Source organism: Micropterus salmoides, unplaced genomic scaffold (genome assembly GCF_014851395.1).
Source record: "Micropterus salmoides isolate LMB-PRFRI ecotype aquatic unplaced genomic scaffold, ASM1485139v1 Ms_hic_scaffold_8, whole genome shotgun sequence".
In the NCBI taxonomy this organism is placed as follows: Eukaryota; Metazoa; Chordata; class Actinopteri; order Centrarchiformes; family Centrarchidae; genus Micropterus; species Micropterus salmoides.
Window position 1 is genome coordinate 5,144,375 of NW_024044570.1, and position 16,676 is coordinate 5,161,050.

Below are 16,676 nucleotides of genomic sequence, written 5' to 3' on the forward strand. Positions count from 1 at the left end.
AGGATGTCGTTGCTAACACGAAATGGTTCGGTCCGATGTAGCAGCAGAATGCAGCTCTGCGGAGGGAGAGGGAGGGGCGGGTATTGTGACGTAGCGCGGGGAGGAGCCAGATGGTGGACGTAAAAATGTAAATAAGATGCCTTTGCTCATCAATAATTTATAAACTGATGAATATTTTGTACATATGATGCCTTCTGTGGGGAAAATATTAAAATATCCCAAGTTTGCACAACAGAAATTATACAATAGTGCTAAATTTCTCCAGGAGAAAAGGAGCCGAAATTGTAATAAAAAAATTGTACTGTGCATTTAGAAAAATGAAGTAAAAAAACTAGACTGTTTCCCTTTGACTTAATAAAATATAACAATCATAATTGAGCACATTCAGCCACAGACTCATCCAGCCCAGAGCCCTGAAGCGCTTTGGAGGCTCATTTGTGCCATTATCAGCCACAACGCCACAGAACCCAACTGACACCGACTCTATTTGTGATTATAGATTTGATTTATCTGATTGTAAATAATTGTTATCATATATTGATTGTATATGTTGTGTATACACTGTGTATATAGCCTATTTATCCATCTACGTAGAATGATTATACTTTTAATCTGTTGTGTTACATTCCTCTGTGCTGCTGTGTCAACCTGAATTTCTCATACGCAGGTTTAATAAAGGTAAATCTTAAAATATCTTATTTTATACACATCATCATTAGCATGACTTAGCATTAGATTATAAAATAACCCTTTTTGAAATAACTCTTTTTTTTGTTACTTTAATTTCTTAATCAAATCTATTACTACTCTTGTTTTTTGTTTTGTTTTTTTAATTTTGGGATGTTGGGATCATGTGCTGGGGTGGGATTTTTGAGAAGTAACTACTGTAAGGGATCACAATAACAAATAAAGAGTATGAAGAAAAAGATTCTGAACACTTCTCACTGAGAATAAAAACAGTACAACCGTGGGCTCAAACACCAAAACAATGAGCTGAAAGCTTCTTCAAAGGCCAGTAGAGCTGATGAGAAATGCATCTATTGAATTGAAAAGTTCTATAAAGTAAAACTATTATTATTTCTTAATTTTTTCTACTTAAGATGTTTATTGTTTGTGGCAGTTTTTTTGTAACACATCTGCTTTTTTGTCCTGTGTTCACAGCAACAGAGTAAACAACTCACATTGGACCACCATGTGTAAATAAACATTGAATAAAATGAATATTGATGGTGTCAATCTGTTGCTGCACCCATCTCTGTGGCTCAGGTCAAGATCAACAAATACTGGCCAGATCACCTTCAGCTTTTTGAACTTTCCTGCCTGTCCTGCAACTGCCCTTCTCTCCCTAAATGAGATAATATTCATTTACACTTTTGTACTGCCCAAACTTGGAACAACAAGACTTGCAGTCATCTCTTCCCTGAAAACAAGCTGCTGTCCTGTTCTGACTTTAAAAGTCATGACAAATTAATTTTGATACACTTTTTAAATAAGTTCGGACACTCCTTTATCAATACAAATAAAATCAGGGGGAGGGTTGTGAAGGCGGCTTTGGCAGATGGACGGATGTCGGCGTCCCGCAGGTCCCGCCCGCCTACTGCAGGGTTAAAGCTTGTCAGCAGCATTAACACCAAAACTAAGCCGTAGACCAGCTGCTTCTTCACTCTGCTGTATAAAACACTGAACGGAGGCCAAACAAGAGGAATTGAAGGACCATTCACATCTATCACAGAACCTGCATTGTAACCAGAGTGACATCCTGCTAGTGTCCCATAGAGGCTGCAGTGTTCATTACAGACACAGTCTGAAAGTGCTGGACAGCAACAACATCCTGGTGATTTATCTGTTCTTAGAGTCTTACCCGCAGTGAAGATAAGAATGGAAAGATTGTATTGAAGGTGGTGCTAGAGGAAAAATCACTGGGTCTTTGAAATTTACAGGGTCCATTGTCTGGAAAGCTGGAATGGAATCAGGTCATGTCATAACAATCTGATCAGTAGTTGCTGAGATATTTCTAGCATCATAGCTCTAGTGATGGTGAAGTTGGTTGGTCCACCACTTCGGTCCACACAGAAATATCTCTACAACTACGTTGGATTGCCAAGCTGTCAGATTCTTGAGCTCAGTTTCACCGAATGTATTTATTTCTGTTTACCATATTTATAATTGCAGGGCAGTGCAGTTGTGCAGTGGTTAGCACAGTCGCCTCCCAGCAAAAAGGTCGTGGGTTCGAACCCCGGTTGTCCCGGCCTTTCTGTGTGGAGTATGCACCCTAGGTATGAGTGTGACTGGTTCTTTGTGTATGTGTGGCCCTGTGTTGGACTGGCGACCTGTCCAGGGTGTACTCCGCCCTTCGCCCGATGTCAGCTGGGATTGGTTCCAGCCCCCCGCAACCCTGTACGCAGGATAAGCAGTTGACAATGGATGGATATTTATAATTGCTTCTACATAAATGTATAGCAGGAGGGAGTTACAAACTCAAATTCAATATAACCTGTTATATTGCGACCGATCGACTGACCAACTGACTGACCGACCGACCGACCTACCTACCTACCTTGTCCCCAGAGGAAGAATTCTAATGGCTTTGTTGATCCCCTGATTTTTCATTGCGCACCACTATCAGGTCAAAGTTTTCTAACAGCCTATGCTGTGAAATATCTGAGAATTTTCTAGATGGATAAGCTGAAAATTTGGTACAGATATCCACGTTGCTCAGACAATGAATCCTAATGACTTTGGTGACACCTAATTTTCCTCCAGTGTCTCTAAGGATGAATACGTGCTCTCCTGATTTTGTAGCACCACAACAAGGTCAGAATTTTGATTTGTCCAATACTTTGGATTATAAGCAAGTACCTGAAAAACTATGACATTCCCATCAGCCTCAGTTGCACTTTGTCATTACTGCTAAGTAACAAATGTTAGCATGCTAACTTGCTAAACTGAGATGGTGAATATGGCAAACATTATATTTACTAAACATCAGCATATTTTAACATTGATTAGATAGATCATGCTTTTCTGACCACAACCTTCTGCACAACATGAGTTTGAACAAGAGGGTCAAAGGTGCGGCGTTACTTTCTCCTAGTTGTATGCATACTGAATGCAGCAGTACATGCTTTGTAAGGGCAACTGCAGTATAAAGCTAAGAAGAAGAATTATGCAATTTATAACGCAGCATTTGTCTTGTTTTCTTGTCTTGAACAAACTCATGAACCAACACTGTAGCTGAAACAGAGCTTTTTCCTCATGAATTAATCCAGTTCCATCTTATTTTATCTTGTTCCATGCACACCTGTGACAGAGAGATGAGAGTCATGGTTTTAATATTAACAGATGGTGAGGGGTAATGTGGGAGGGAGTTGTATTCTGAGGCAGAACAGACACTGCACAGCTAAGATGGACTTAATGAGGATCATCTGCTGTCTTATTCTTGTCTTGTTCAGGTGTTTCTGTCAGATTTGACCAGCTCTTTTTACTTTCCTTCAGTCTGTCTCATCTGCATCTGCTTTAGCTAGTGGATTTGCATTTTCCAGAATTTCTTTCAACAACCTCCAGTGACGGTCTTGTTGTTTTTGGATACAGATAAAGAGAGTGATTATATAATAACAAGAGGATTGCCTCTTCCACAGAACCTGAAACTCTTGTGGCTACACAGCATTCTCGTGTATTTTCTGTTCCTATAATTTAAACTTTGCAGTATTTGTGTTTTTATGAATTGCTTGTAATTTTAAAAGAAGAATTTCAGCTATTTAAATGACTGAAATTGAGTGAAATTTGTCAAGTTGCTTGAAACGTGTTGGGAGCAATGTGTCTCTGTGTATTAGTGTATTTCACAGATGGCACCGCTAGATGGTGCTAGACACAGGACTGTCCAACCTGCCTCTCCTCTTCACCCAAAATGCACACAGAGAGGGAGCATGTTCAACTGAAGGTTTGTAACACATATGAAAGTAGGTGATCTCATTGACACAGGAGGCACACATGAAGAGCTAGGGTATATGTTGTTACATGCAATCAACAAATCAAAGAGGGTTAAATAACAACTCTAATACTGAAATAACATACAACACACAAAATGCACAAAAAGTATTACAAATGACTGAAAACTGTGAAATATGAAACCAACACATTTATGAAGCTGCTCAATCTGTCTTCAAAATTGTTCATTAGGTGAACCTAAAGTACTCTCTGCTCCCTTACCAACCATGTTGTATGAGCTCTTAAGCAGGGCACCTGTCCCTCATTACAGCTATGAAAGATTTAATGAGGAGCAGGGGCGCCGTTCAAGGCGTGGCCAGAGGGGCCATCACTGTCACATTCCAACCCCTCCATCAGCCTGCTATTGCACAGTGCACTAGTGATGGGAATTACGGTTCTGTGAAGGGAGCCAGATCTTATTTGTCAGTTTCTTTCCAAGAGCCGGCTCCCAAACGGCTCTTCATTTAGTACAACTAGCAACTAAATGAAGAGCCGAGATCTTTTGCTACGTTTGCACGTCCCGTCCAGACTAAAACGCTGAATACAGTACTGAGCACCTAAAACGGAGAAGTTTGAAAACACTGCTGACCCCATTTTTTTTTTTTTATTCCAGGGTAGCGTTTTAGTGCAGACGGGCAAAAACCGAGGACGTTAAAAAACTATGACGTAGACGCTCACGTTCGGCTCTCTGATTGGGTCATACAAGTCATGCAAAGCAAAAACACAATACTACTGACAGAGTTTTAGTTTTGGCATTGTTATTATAACATTTTGTACCATGCAAATAACACTTACAGCCTACGGTTGTACTGTGCATGTTGCTTACTTTGCAACGACTTCCAGTCTGTTTTCTGCCGCCACAGTCGCTTTTAAACTCCCGTGTTACTTTCAGTAACAGTTCCAACTCATTGTTGGCCCATGCAAAAGAAATATCTGGTGTGGTTCTTTGTCTGTAGTACTTTATTCTTTCGCCAAATCTTCTGCAGCTGTGGAGTAGACCATCTGCTTCATGTAGACCATCTGCTTCATGTTTTTAATATAGGCGGAGATCAGTTCTGATATGCAGCTAAAACGCTGATGTGGACGGAGATCATATTGGTTTTTAAACAAAAACGTAGTAGTGTGGATGGGGCCTAAATTTGGCTCTCAGACTCATAGGCTCCCTTTGTACACTTAAAAGAGCCGGCTCATAGAACTGAAATTCAGTTATGGCTTATGGTTTTGAAGTACCACCCCAGGATTTCCAATGGCCCCTTCTGGCCATCCTATATTAAAAAATTCTGCCACTGATTGGGAGCCATGATATTTATAGTTGCTTTGCCAAACTGTTGATCACAACCTGATGCTTTCTTTGAAAAATTACTATTGGCAGGATTAAATGATGCATTTCACCAATCAGATGAGCTGCCCCATATATAGCTACATTACACATAAAGATGGACACAATATTTTAATAAAATAAAACAAGAAAACATTGAAAAGCAGTTGCATATTTAGCTACAGATCAGAATCCAATACTGTTTTGTTTTCCAGGATTTATGGTACCATTTTTAATTAAATAAAGGATTTCTTTCTTTTTCTACATTACCAAAATGGACTGAAATTCATCCATCAGTTAAACAAAAAGGTTCAGACAAATGTGAAGAGAAATGACGCCCTCTTCCCAGAATTCTACTCCGTGGCCCAGACGTAACCTGGGCTCTTTTTCTCTCAGTCTGCCAGCGTAATCTAATCAAAACTGCTGCAGAGCGGCATGATGGGAGTCATGATCTCTGTCTGTGTTGTTTCCTGTCCACAAGTTCATTCACAGATCAGCCAATCAAGGCCGCTTTACACAGTGATTGGCCAGGCATGTAGGGGTGAGAAAGTAAGCAGAGTATGAATTTCTCTCTCACTTTTACAATCTTCTCACAACTATTTCTGTCACTTTTGATAGGTACAAATGAGCGCCACACTATGAATGTCTTCAAGGAGAGACTGTCGGAAAATGTGCTGTTATTCCTGTATTTAAATGAGACTGTGCCTACTGGAACATCTATTAACGCTTTTGACTACTTCAGAGTCATTCTCCAAGGCTTCTGAATGTATGAAACAAACTTCATGACAGTCCATCCATAGCTGTATAGATATTTCAGTCTGGGCTAAAGTGATGGACAGAAAGGCAAAAATGGACAAAAACATAGATCACATAGATCGGTCAATCACTTTTTAATGTTTTTTATGTGCCTAAGTGACCTCAAATGAAAACTTGCATGCATGCTTGTTCTATATAAATACTTTGGACTGATGACAAAGCATTAACTACTACTAAAGTAGTCATTCACGCGCTTTCTTCAGCATTTCCAATATTATTTGAGCTCTGCATTATGAGACCGAGCGTCTGCTGCAATTTGTCTGTGTGTTGACTGTGTCCCTCGGGAGTTACAGTCTAATCTGTGAATGTGTAAAGATGAAATAGAGGCCGTCGCTTAGAAGGAAAAAACAAGCAAGAAAACAAGACAGTCTAACGTCCTGTGAGAGTCCTATCAGCAAGGGTTTCTAACCCCTGAGCAACAGACTGACTGATACCATTTACATTTAATTATTTACCTGACGCTTTTATCCAAAGCGACTTACAATTGCTGTATATATCATACATTCCTCTGGAGCAGCTAGGGGTTAAGTGTCTTGCTCAGGGACACAATGGTGGATGGGTCACAGCGGGGGAATGAACCCGGGTCTCTTACACCAAAGACGTAGTCTTATCCATTGCGCCATCACCACCCAGGCTACAGAAACCCCACTACTAGGACACAAGAAAAAAAAAATCGACAAACTTTACTATTACTACAGCTTTTTGGGCTGTTTGTCTGTGTTATACCTTTCTTCATCACTCCTTGTCACACACAACAAGATACTCAGTATCTAAGTAGCTCACCACTCAATAATTCCCACTTAGCTACTTGATCTGCATGTGCTTGTGCTCATATTTGTCTGATTTAAGTGTTTCTCTGCTGTGTTGACTTAAGAACCAGCATAATCTTTCTCAGACCAATTCCGAATTTGATATTTGATGATTAAAAAAAAAAAGAAAAGTGTTCATTCTTTTCAGAAACACATTACCTAAATGGCCAATAATATCTGCACACTGATTTATCGGTTGGGGTCTGGAACAAATGCGTGACACCACTCCCACAGATCTATGTGTGTTTGTACAGCACTTCCTTTTTATTTGTATTTGTAATATTAGAGGCATAGGACATTTTACTCTTATTTGTTACAATTTTTTAATCTTTCAACCATTCACTTATTTTGTTTAGCTGGTCAGTCCCGTGCAGCTTGCAATGCTTTGAGAGAAGTCTCACTTCCCTCCCAATGAAAATTAATATGGCTTCTTAGTGTTGTGGTGGCAGCCCGGCTGACGGTGAGTGTCCTGGTTTTTTCTACTTTTTATCAGTTTTTCTGCTTTTTCCCTCGGTTTCCTGTTCTCTGCCCGCCTCTCTGTGTTTTCTCCCCCGTGTGCTCTCTCTCCCTCTGCTCCTGAGCCCAGCCAACTACCTGCACCTGCAACCCATCATCCACCTCGTCAGCCTGCCACACCTGCCAGTAATCAACCTCATCCCAGCCTGTATTTCAACCCCGGTTCTCCACACCATCCTTGCTTGATCGTCGTTGCTCCATACCTGGTGCCACTCCTGTGTTCAGGCTTCCTTGTTCCTGTTGTGGTGGCAGCCCGGCTGACGGTGAGTGTCCTGGTTTTTTCTACTTTTTATCAGTTTTTCTGCTTTTTCCCTCGGTTTCCTGTTCTCTGCCCGCCTCTCTGTGTTTTCTCCCCCGTGTGCTCTCTGGGCTCATCCACTGGCCCACTCCCCTTCGGACCTCCCTCTCGGCGTCCTCCCTGTTCCCCTGCCTCTCCTCGCTTCCTCGGCCCGTGTTCCCCGGCTCCCTGGCCCCCTGTCTCCTTGGTTCCCCGTGCCAGTACTTCCCCGACGTCCTCCTCTCCCTCCACTCCAGTCCCTCTCACCCTTTTTTCCCCCAATAAACCTCCTTCCCTCTGAGTGCAGCATTTGGGTCCTCTCTGTCCACACACCACACCCCGTAACAGAACGATCAAGCCACGCATGGACCCAGCTCACTCACCCTCCCCCCTCTCCACCGACTCCTTGGAATTTGAGTCCTGGCTCCGGGACTTCCTCAAGCTCAAAGAGCTGTGGAAGGGAGCCATAAATGACGGCCTGAAGAAGGCTTTCCGCGCCAGGGCCCAACAGCTGCTGTGGGCTGAGCCTCGCCTGAGGGATTTCATCCCACCATGGGATGCCAGCTTCCTCCACGCCCTGGCCCTTCCCCCCGCCAAGGAGCCCCTAAGCGCGCCCCTGCCGGTGTCTGCATCTGGTCCGTTACCTCGGCCAGAGCTCGGAGACTGCTGGACCGGACCGGAGGTGGGCCTGGCGGCCGTTAGCCCTTCCACAGAGGATCTCTGCCAGGTGAGGACCCTCGCGGACAGTCTTCTCGGGGACTTAAGGGTGGAGGATTGGCACAAGAGGCTGGACGCGCTAGTCGGCTTCGAGAGGGCTCTGGGTCAACAACCGCGCCTACTGCGTACTCCAGGCATGGCTGAGCTGCTTTGGGAGGTGGGTCGCCTCAAGGAAGCCCTGCGATCGGCCCTGAATTCCCCCGGTGCTCTTCTTGCTGGGCTTAGCATGCGGCCCGCTGGTCCCCTGCCTGTCCCTCTAGCGGCGGGCGCCGCTAGCCTCCAGTCAGTTCCTCCTGATCCCCAGCCAGTTTGCCCCGATCCCCAGCCTGTCCCTCAGCCTGCTAGCGCCGCTAGCCCCCAGCCTGGCCCCCCCGATCCCCCCTTAGGGCCACTGCTCCTCGTGTTCTGTTGGCGGACGGACCGGCTTCAGCCCCGCCGGTGGTCCGGCCGACCCCTGCTCCTCGTGTTCTGTTGGCGGACGGACCGGCTACAGCACCGCCGGTGGTCCGGCCGACCCCTGCTCCTCGTGTTCTGTTGGCGGACGGACCGGCTTCAGCCCCGCCGGTGGTCCGGCCGACCCCTGCTCCTCGTGTTCTGTTGGCGGACGGACCGGCTTCAGCCCCGCCGGTGGTCCGGCCGACCCCTGCTCCTCGTGTTCTGTTGGCGGACGGACCGGCTTCAGCCCCGCCGGTGGTCCGGCCGACCCCTGCTCCTCGTGTTCTGTTGGCGGACGGACCGGCTTCAGCCCCGCCGGTGGTCCGGCCGACCCCTGCTCCTCGTGTTCTGTTGGCGGACGGACCGGCCTCAGCCCCGCCGGTGGTCCGGCCGACCCCTGTTCCTCGCACCGAGGCCCTCAGCCCAGCAGCCTCATCCCTGACTCCCCCCGCTGCTGTCGCGCTGCCAGCCCCACGCCCGGCTCCCCGGCCTCTGGAGAGGCCGCCACGCCCGGCTCCCCGGCCTCTGGAGAGGCCGCCACGCCCCCTAGCCCGTCCCTCGGGCCGCCCGCCCGAACTCTCTGGCTTGTCTCACCCGGCTCCCCGGCCTCTAGTGAGGTCGCCACGCCCGGCTCCCCGGCTGCCACGCCCGGCTCCCCGGCCTCAGGAGAGGTCGTCTCGCCCCCTAGCCCGTCCCTCGGGCCGCCCGCCCGAACTCTCTGGCTTGTCTCGCCTTGCTCCCCGGCTTCTGGAGAGGTCGTCTCGCCCCCTAGCCCGTCCCTCGGGCCGCCCGCCCGAACTCTCTGGCTTGTCTCGCCTTGCTCCCCGGCCTCTGGAGAGGCCGCCACGCCCGGCTTCCCGGCCGCCACGCCCGGCTCCCCGGCCTCTGGTGAGGCCGCCACGCCCGGCTCCCCGGCCTCTGGTGAGGTCGCCACGCCCGGCTCCCTGCCCGGCTCCCTGCCCGGCTCCCTGCCCGGCTCCCCGGCCTCTGGAGAGGTCGTCTCGCCCCCTAGTCCATCCCTCGGGCCGCCCGCCCGAACTCTCTGGCTTGTCTCGCCTTGCTCCCCGGCCTCTGGTGAGGTCGCCACGCCCGGCTCCCTGCCCGGCTCCCCGGCCTCTGGAGAGGTCGTCTCGCCCCCTAGCCCAGCCCTCGGGCCGCCCTCCAGACTCCCCTGGTCCGCCCTCGGGCCGCCCTCCAGACTCCCCTGGTCCGCCCTCGGGCCGCCCTCCAGACTCCCCTGGTCCGCCCTCGGGCCGCCCACCGAGCTCCCCTGGTCCGCCGGACCCTCCTGGCTCCCCTGGTCCGCCGGACCCTCCTGGCTCCCCTGGTCCGCCCTCGGGCCGCCCGCCGGTCCCTCCTGGCTCCCCTGGTCCGCCCTCGGGCCGCCCGCCGGACCCTCCTGGCTCCCCTGGTCCGCCCTCGGGCCGCCCGCCGGACCCTCCTGGCTCCCCTGGTCCGCCCTCTGGCTTCCCTGGTCCGCCCTCGGGCCGCCCGCCGGACCCTCCTGGCTCCCCTGGTCCGCCCTCTGGCTTCCCTGGTCCGCCCTCGGGCCGCCCGCCGGACCCTCCTGGCTCCCCTGGTCCGCCCTCTGGCTCCCCTGGTCCGCCCTCTGGCTTCCCTGGTCCGCCCTCGGGCCGCCCGCCGGACCCTCCTGGTCCGCCGGACCCTCCTGGCTCCCCTGGTCCGCCGGACCCTCCTGGCTTCCCTGGTCCGCCCTCGGGCCGCCCGCCGGGCTCCCCTGGTCCGCCCTCGGGCCGCCCGCCGGACCCCCCTGGCTTCCCTGGTCCGCCCTCTGGCTCCCCTGGCCCGCCCTCGGACCGCCCGCCGGGCCCCCTGGCCCGCCCTCGGGCCGCCCGCCGGACCCCCCTGGCTTCCCTGGTCCGCCCTCTGGCTCCCCTGGTCCGCCCTCGGGCCGCCCGCCGGACCCTCCTGGCTCCCCTGGTCTGCCCTCGGGCTCCCCTGTCCCGCCGGACCCTCCTGGCTCTCCTGCTCTGCATTCGACTTGCCCCCCTGAACCTCCTGGCTCCCCCTGTCCGCCCTCGGGCCGCCCGCCGGACCCTCCTGGCTCCCCTGGTCTGCCCTCGGGCTCCCCTGTCCCGCCGGACCCTCCTGGCTCTCCTGCTCTGCATTCGACTTGCCCCCCTGAACTTCCTGGCTCCCCCTGTCCGCCCTCGGGCTGCCCGTCGGACCAACCCTGCTCCCCTGAACTTCCTGGCTCCCCCTGTCCGCCCTCGGGCTGCCTGTCGGACCAACCCTGCTCCCCTGAACTTCCTGGCTCCCCCTGTCCGCCCTCGGGCTGCCCGTCGGACCAACCTGACCCCCCTGAACCCCTTGGTCCCTCTGTTTCGCCCTCGGGACGTCCGCCCGGACCCCTTGGTCCCTCTGTTCCGCCCGAACCCCTTGGTCCCTCTGTTCCGCCCTCGGGACGCCCGCCCGAACCCCTTGGTCCCTCTGTTCCGCCCTCGGGACGTCCGCCCGAACCCCTTGGTCCCTCTGTTCCGCCCTCGGGACGTCCGCCCGAACCCCTTGGTCCCTCTGTTCCGCCCTCGGGACGTCCGCCCGAACCCCTTGGTCCCCCTGTTCCGCCCGAACCCCTTGGTCCCTCTGTTCCGCCCTCGGGACGTCCGCCTGAACCCCTTGGTCCCTCTGTTCCGCCCTCGGGACGTCCGCCCGAACCCCCTGGTTCCCCAGCTCCGCCCTCTGGCACCCCGTCTGAACCCCCTGGTCCCCCAGCTCCGCCCTCTGGCACCCTGTCTGAACCCCTGGTCCCCCAGCGCTACCCTCTGGCACCCTGTCTAGCCCTGAGTTTTCAGTTCTGCCCTGCCTGTTCCCCTAACTCTTCCCTGTCCTGAAGCCCTCCCTGAACTCCCAGTTTGGTTTTGGACCCTGGACCCCCGTCAGCCGGACCCCAGTACATCTTCCCCCCCGTGTTCACCTGCCAAACCCCCTGTCCTATAGGAAGGCCGCCGGGAGGCGTCCATTGAGGAGGGGGCCCTGTTGTGGTGGCAGCCCGGCTGACGGTGAGTGTCCTGGTTTTTTCTACTTTTTATCAGTTTTTCTGCTTTTTCCCTCGGTTTCCTGTTCTCTGCCCGCCTCTCTGTGTTTTCTCCCCCGTGTGCTCTCTCTCCCTCTGCTCCTGAGCCCAGCCAACTACCTGCACCTGCAACCCATCATCCACCTCGTCAGCCTGCCACACCTGCCAGTAATCAACCTCATCCCAGCCTGTATTTCAACCCCGGTTCTCCACACCATCCTTGCTTGATCGTCGTTGCTCCATACCTGGTGCCACTCCTGTGTTCAGGCTTCCTTGTTTCTTGTTTTTTCAAACTTACCCTGTGCCTTGTCATTGTCTCCCCCTAACCTTGTCTCTCTGTTTGTTTCCCTCCCAGGTACACTCACCCTCGTCCTCCGCTCGGCTGGGCTCATCCACTGGCCCACTCCCCTTCGGACCTCCCTCTCGGCGTCCTCCCTGTTCCCCTGCCTCTCCTCGCTTCCTCGGCCCGTGTTCCCCGGCTCCCTGGCCCCCTGTCTCCTTGGTTCCCCGTGCCAGTACTTCCCCGACGTCCTCCTCTCCCTCCACTCCAGTCCCTCTCACCCTTTTTTCCCCCAATAAACCTCCTTCCCTCTGAGTGCAGCATTTGGGTCCTCTCTGTCCACACACCACACCCCGTAACACTTAGAGGCCGCTGAGGGAAAAATGCAAGTGGAAAAGTTTGAAGGGATTTCTAAATCATCTGCAGTTTGTGCTCCTTTGTTTCTCAAGGAAGGTCTTAAGCTGAAGGAATGTACTTCGATCATATCTACAGTTTATATAAGCTAGGTTCATGTGATATTGCATGACGGCTGTTAGAAAGTGTGATATAAAGTCAACTTTGGTGTCGAGTCCGTCTGTTTGTGCAGCTGTAAACTGATGATTATGAATATTTCTGATGTGCTGATGTCGGTGTGAGCTGTACGGTCTGTATAATAATGTTTTCCCAGCTGGAAGGAGAAAAATCTGACTGGAGCACAACACCTTTCCCAGGATCAATACAGTGTCATGAATCAGGGCCATAGCTACCACTGAAGACACTGACACTATGTCCTTTGGGAATTGAGGGAGTTTAGCGACCTGGAGGCAGACATGTTCAATAATTAAAAAGTAACACATTTTTGTTTATTATTATTTGAGGTCAACATACGAGGAAACATTTTTACTGTTCCTGGCAGAAGTTTTTTTTCCTGACAATGTGTTAAAGGCACTGCAACAGCATTTTGATGTTTATATTTAGAAATAAAATGTACAGACAATATAATCGAACAGTTCGATTTTGTAACAACATGAAAAATCCAGATAATTGACTGTGTTTGGTGTCTGGTCCATCAGAGAAAGTGTTTTAGCACTTATTTTCATTCTTATTATTAGCTATTTTAGCCTTTAGTTTCAGAAAAATGTATTGCTTTTTATAAACTTTTTTCTCCATTTCGTTTTTCCCAAGAAATTGTAGTCTGTGATTGGTTTTTATACCCTTTTATGTACCCCAGTCTGTTTACTGGGGTACATAAAAGGGTCTTCAGGCCTTCATCTGCTGTTTGGTCCAGTAAATGAGAATCCTATTGGGCACTGATGAGGAGGGGCCAAACCAACCATAGTGGGGCATCTCTGCCCCCGAGAGCAACAAGAGACCTGAGAGAGGGAGGACAGAGACAAAGATACAATTCAGCAGATCATAAAATGGACGACTTCTGTATCTGACGTTTAAAACACAAGAGACGAGGAAATCATCCAACAGGAGGCCTGGATCCTCAGCACAGTCCGCAGGGACGGGAGGGTATGTTATCTTTATCATAAAACAGATTTTGCTTAAAATGTCTAAATTAGTTCCATCATGAAAAATAACTATATCAATATTTCCATGGTTGTTGTTTAAGTTTTTGTTTCTTAATCTTTCATTGGAGGATTGTCATGATGTTCTGGTAACATGGGTGATCTTCTGTGAGTGAAGCTCAAGGGGATTGATCGGTGAGTACAGTATTTGATACTGAAAAGCTGACATCCCTTAATGTGAAGAAAAACAATTAATTAAATGAAAAATCAATTTAAAGAACACAAATCACAGATACATTACTCTGCTTGTAATTGTCTGCTTTGAGTGACTGAAGATGTGGAAACACCATCAGATGTCCAATATCATGCTAACTTCAGTTCAACAGGGTCAGTGTGGTTTCTGAAAGGCCGTTTTAAAGCCTGGAGATTGATAGTTTGATTTTCCCCGTATTGATTGTTTCATAGAATTAAACAGTTGTCAATCAAGGTAACAAACCAAACTCCATTTGCAGCTTACGTTAGAGCAGATAAACATACAGTTTAATCCTTTCCTACACTTTTGCCTTTCTACTCGGGATACCAAGTATAAATTTTTATTAGAGCCCCATGCACGGCGTTTCGGCATATAGAGAAATCCAAAGCTTGACCTGCTGTGCCTAGTCACAGTTTAAAAGCTGTAATTGGGCACCTGCTGTTTGAAGGAGGCATTTGTCGTCAATTCAGTGATTTCTAAAATGAACACAAAGATGCAAATTAGATGAGGTTAAATTAGCTGCTGAGAACCAAACAATGATTATCTGCTGTCAAACTCTCATGAGAAGAAGTGAAATTATCTACTTTAACTTAATATCTTGTGTGAAAACTTTTTTAACTTTTACAGAGAGACGTTCTGGGTTTGTTTCATTCACTTCAGTTTATTTGAAGCTGCATCTAGTGGCCATTAGAGCACAAACTGTAACAATGGTACATTTGTTACTAACATTATAACACCACCCTTAGGCCAACACTTGGATCTTTGTCAAACAACTAAACAATAAAACTTAAGATGCCGTGTGTTCCAGAGGGATAAAACCAGTGGTGGAAAGTAACTTTACTAAAGCATACTTATACGTCGAGTATGCAATTCTGATGAAATAACATATCTTGGTGAACTAGAAAGTAAGCTGAATGTCTGTGGACAAGTCATTCAATGTTACCTGACATACAAATCATGGCTGAAATGGCAGGAATAGTGTTGTTGTTTCAGGTAGAGCAGGTCTAAACTGTACTCTGTAATATTACAGACCTTGGTCACAGTGCAAAGGAAAAACTCACATTTAGCAGGTAGAAACCTTGAGGATTACATTAGCACACGCCACCTTAAAGTACACTTTAGCGGTAATTGTACTTGATTATTTACATTTTCTGCTACTTTATACCTCAACTCCCACATTTCAGAGGGAAATACTTTTTTACTCCGCTAAATTAGTGAAAATCGTTGTTAAATAAAAAATGTAAAATAAGTTGTTAAAATAAATCCCCACCAATACCAGCTGCGACATTAAAATGTACAATCAATTTACACACGAATGCATCAATAATTACCATCTAGTAATATAATATATATTAGTCTGGATTTAAAAATAGACAGAAGGACTAATGGGAGGACAGATGAATTTAATGACCAAACTGTGAAAGTAAAATGTAAAAGGCAGCTTGTTGTTGTTGCAGCAGCAGCAGTATAGTGTCTGAATACTGGTGTTAATAAAATCATAAAATCACATCTGGAAACTACAGCAGAGAAAGCGCAGCCTGAAAACCACACATGGACACAATCAAGACTTTAGAGAAAACTGGAAATGAACCAGATATAATCAGTGTGTGTGTGTTAGACATGTTGATGATCCAACAAGAACTTAGTTTGAAGCAGACTGACATTTTTGCATCCATATGAGTTATATTTTGTTAAGAAATGATCACACAAATAATACTTGTTTTCGAGCAAACAAAAATCTATTTTGTTTATTTCCACGTTAAGAGTACAATGATGACCTATTTCTTGATAAGGGAGCTAGGGAATGTTCTCAGCTAGGACTTTTATTCAGGCCTTCAAGGATCCAGCAAGACCCCAAGATGAGTTGGGCCAGGTGCAAATTTTATTCGGTCTAATCTGTTTTGGTAGAATCCTGTTGTGTTGTTGCAGGTTTCAGGGTTGTGTGTCAATATGTCTAATACAAAAATGAGTCCAAGAGGACTCTCTTTTAGCTCTGATCACACAGTGCGTCATCATCATCGCAGGAGAAAAATGTGCTTTTTGAAGGAGACGAAGACTGTAAACTGTGAAGTGCAGAAGAAATTGCGTGTTCTTCTTCTGTTTTCCACCACTCTGCTCGTTAATTGGTGGAGCATCATGCCAGTGTTCCTGTCCTCTCCCTTTGGGTCAAACCGCAGATTGAATGATGTCTGATTATCCACAATTCAGTGGAATTGTTTTGACTTTCTTTGGGTTTAGTTCAGTCTCTTTTTATAAGGTCTGTTATGATGTATTCAACAAAGACCTTTAGTAAATGCATAGCCATCTCTACACACACACACACACACACACACACACACACACACTTGTCTTGTAGACACATTTGTAACCACACACATGCATAATCTATGAACATGTTTAGAGTCAAATCAGCAGTCTGACTCAGACTTTCTGTGGTTTTAAAGCCCCACACACACACACACACACACACACACACACTCCATGATGTGTGGTGTTGCTGAATAATGACAGTTACTCAGTCTGTTGGATCATTAACTGCTAATTCAAGGCTGGCTTCATATTTTCCATATTACACTGTACAAGCTGGTCTTGATCCAAACACATTCGCACCGACCCATCCAGACCAGCCTGGGACCCCTGAAAAAGACATCCCCACATACCGCTGCCACAAGGAATCCAGCTAACACAAGATTGCTTGCTTGAAAGAAAATAATATAAAATCCTGAGAAAATAATTCCAAG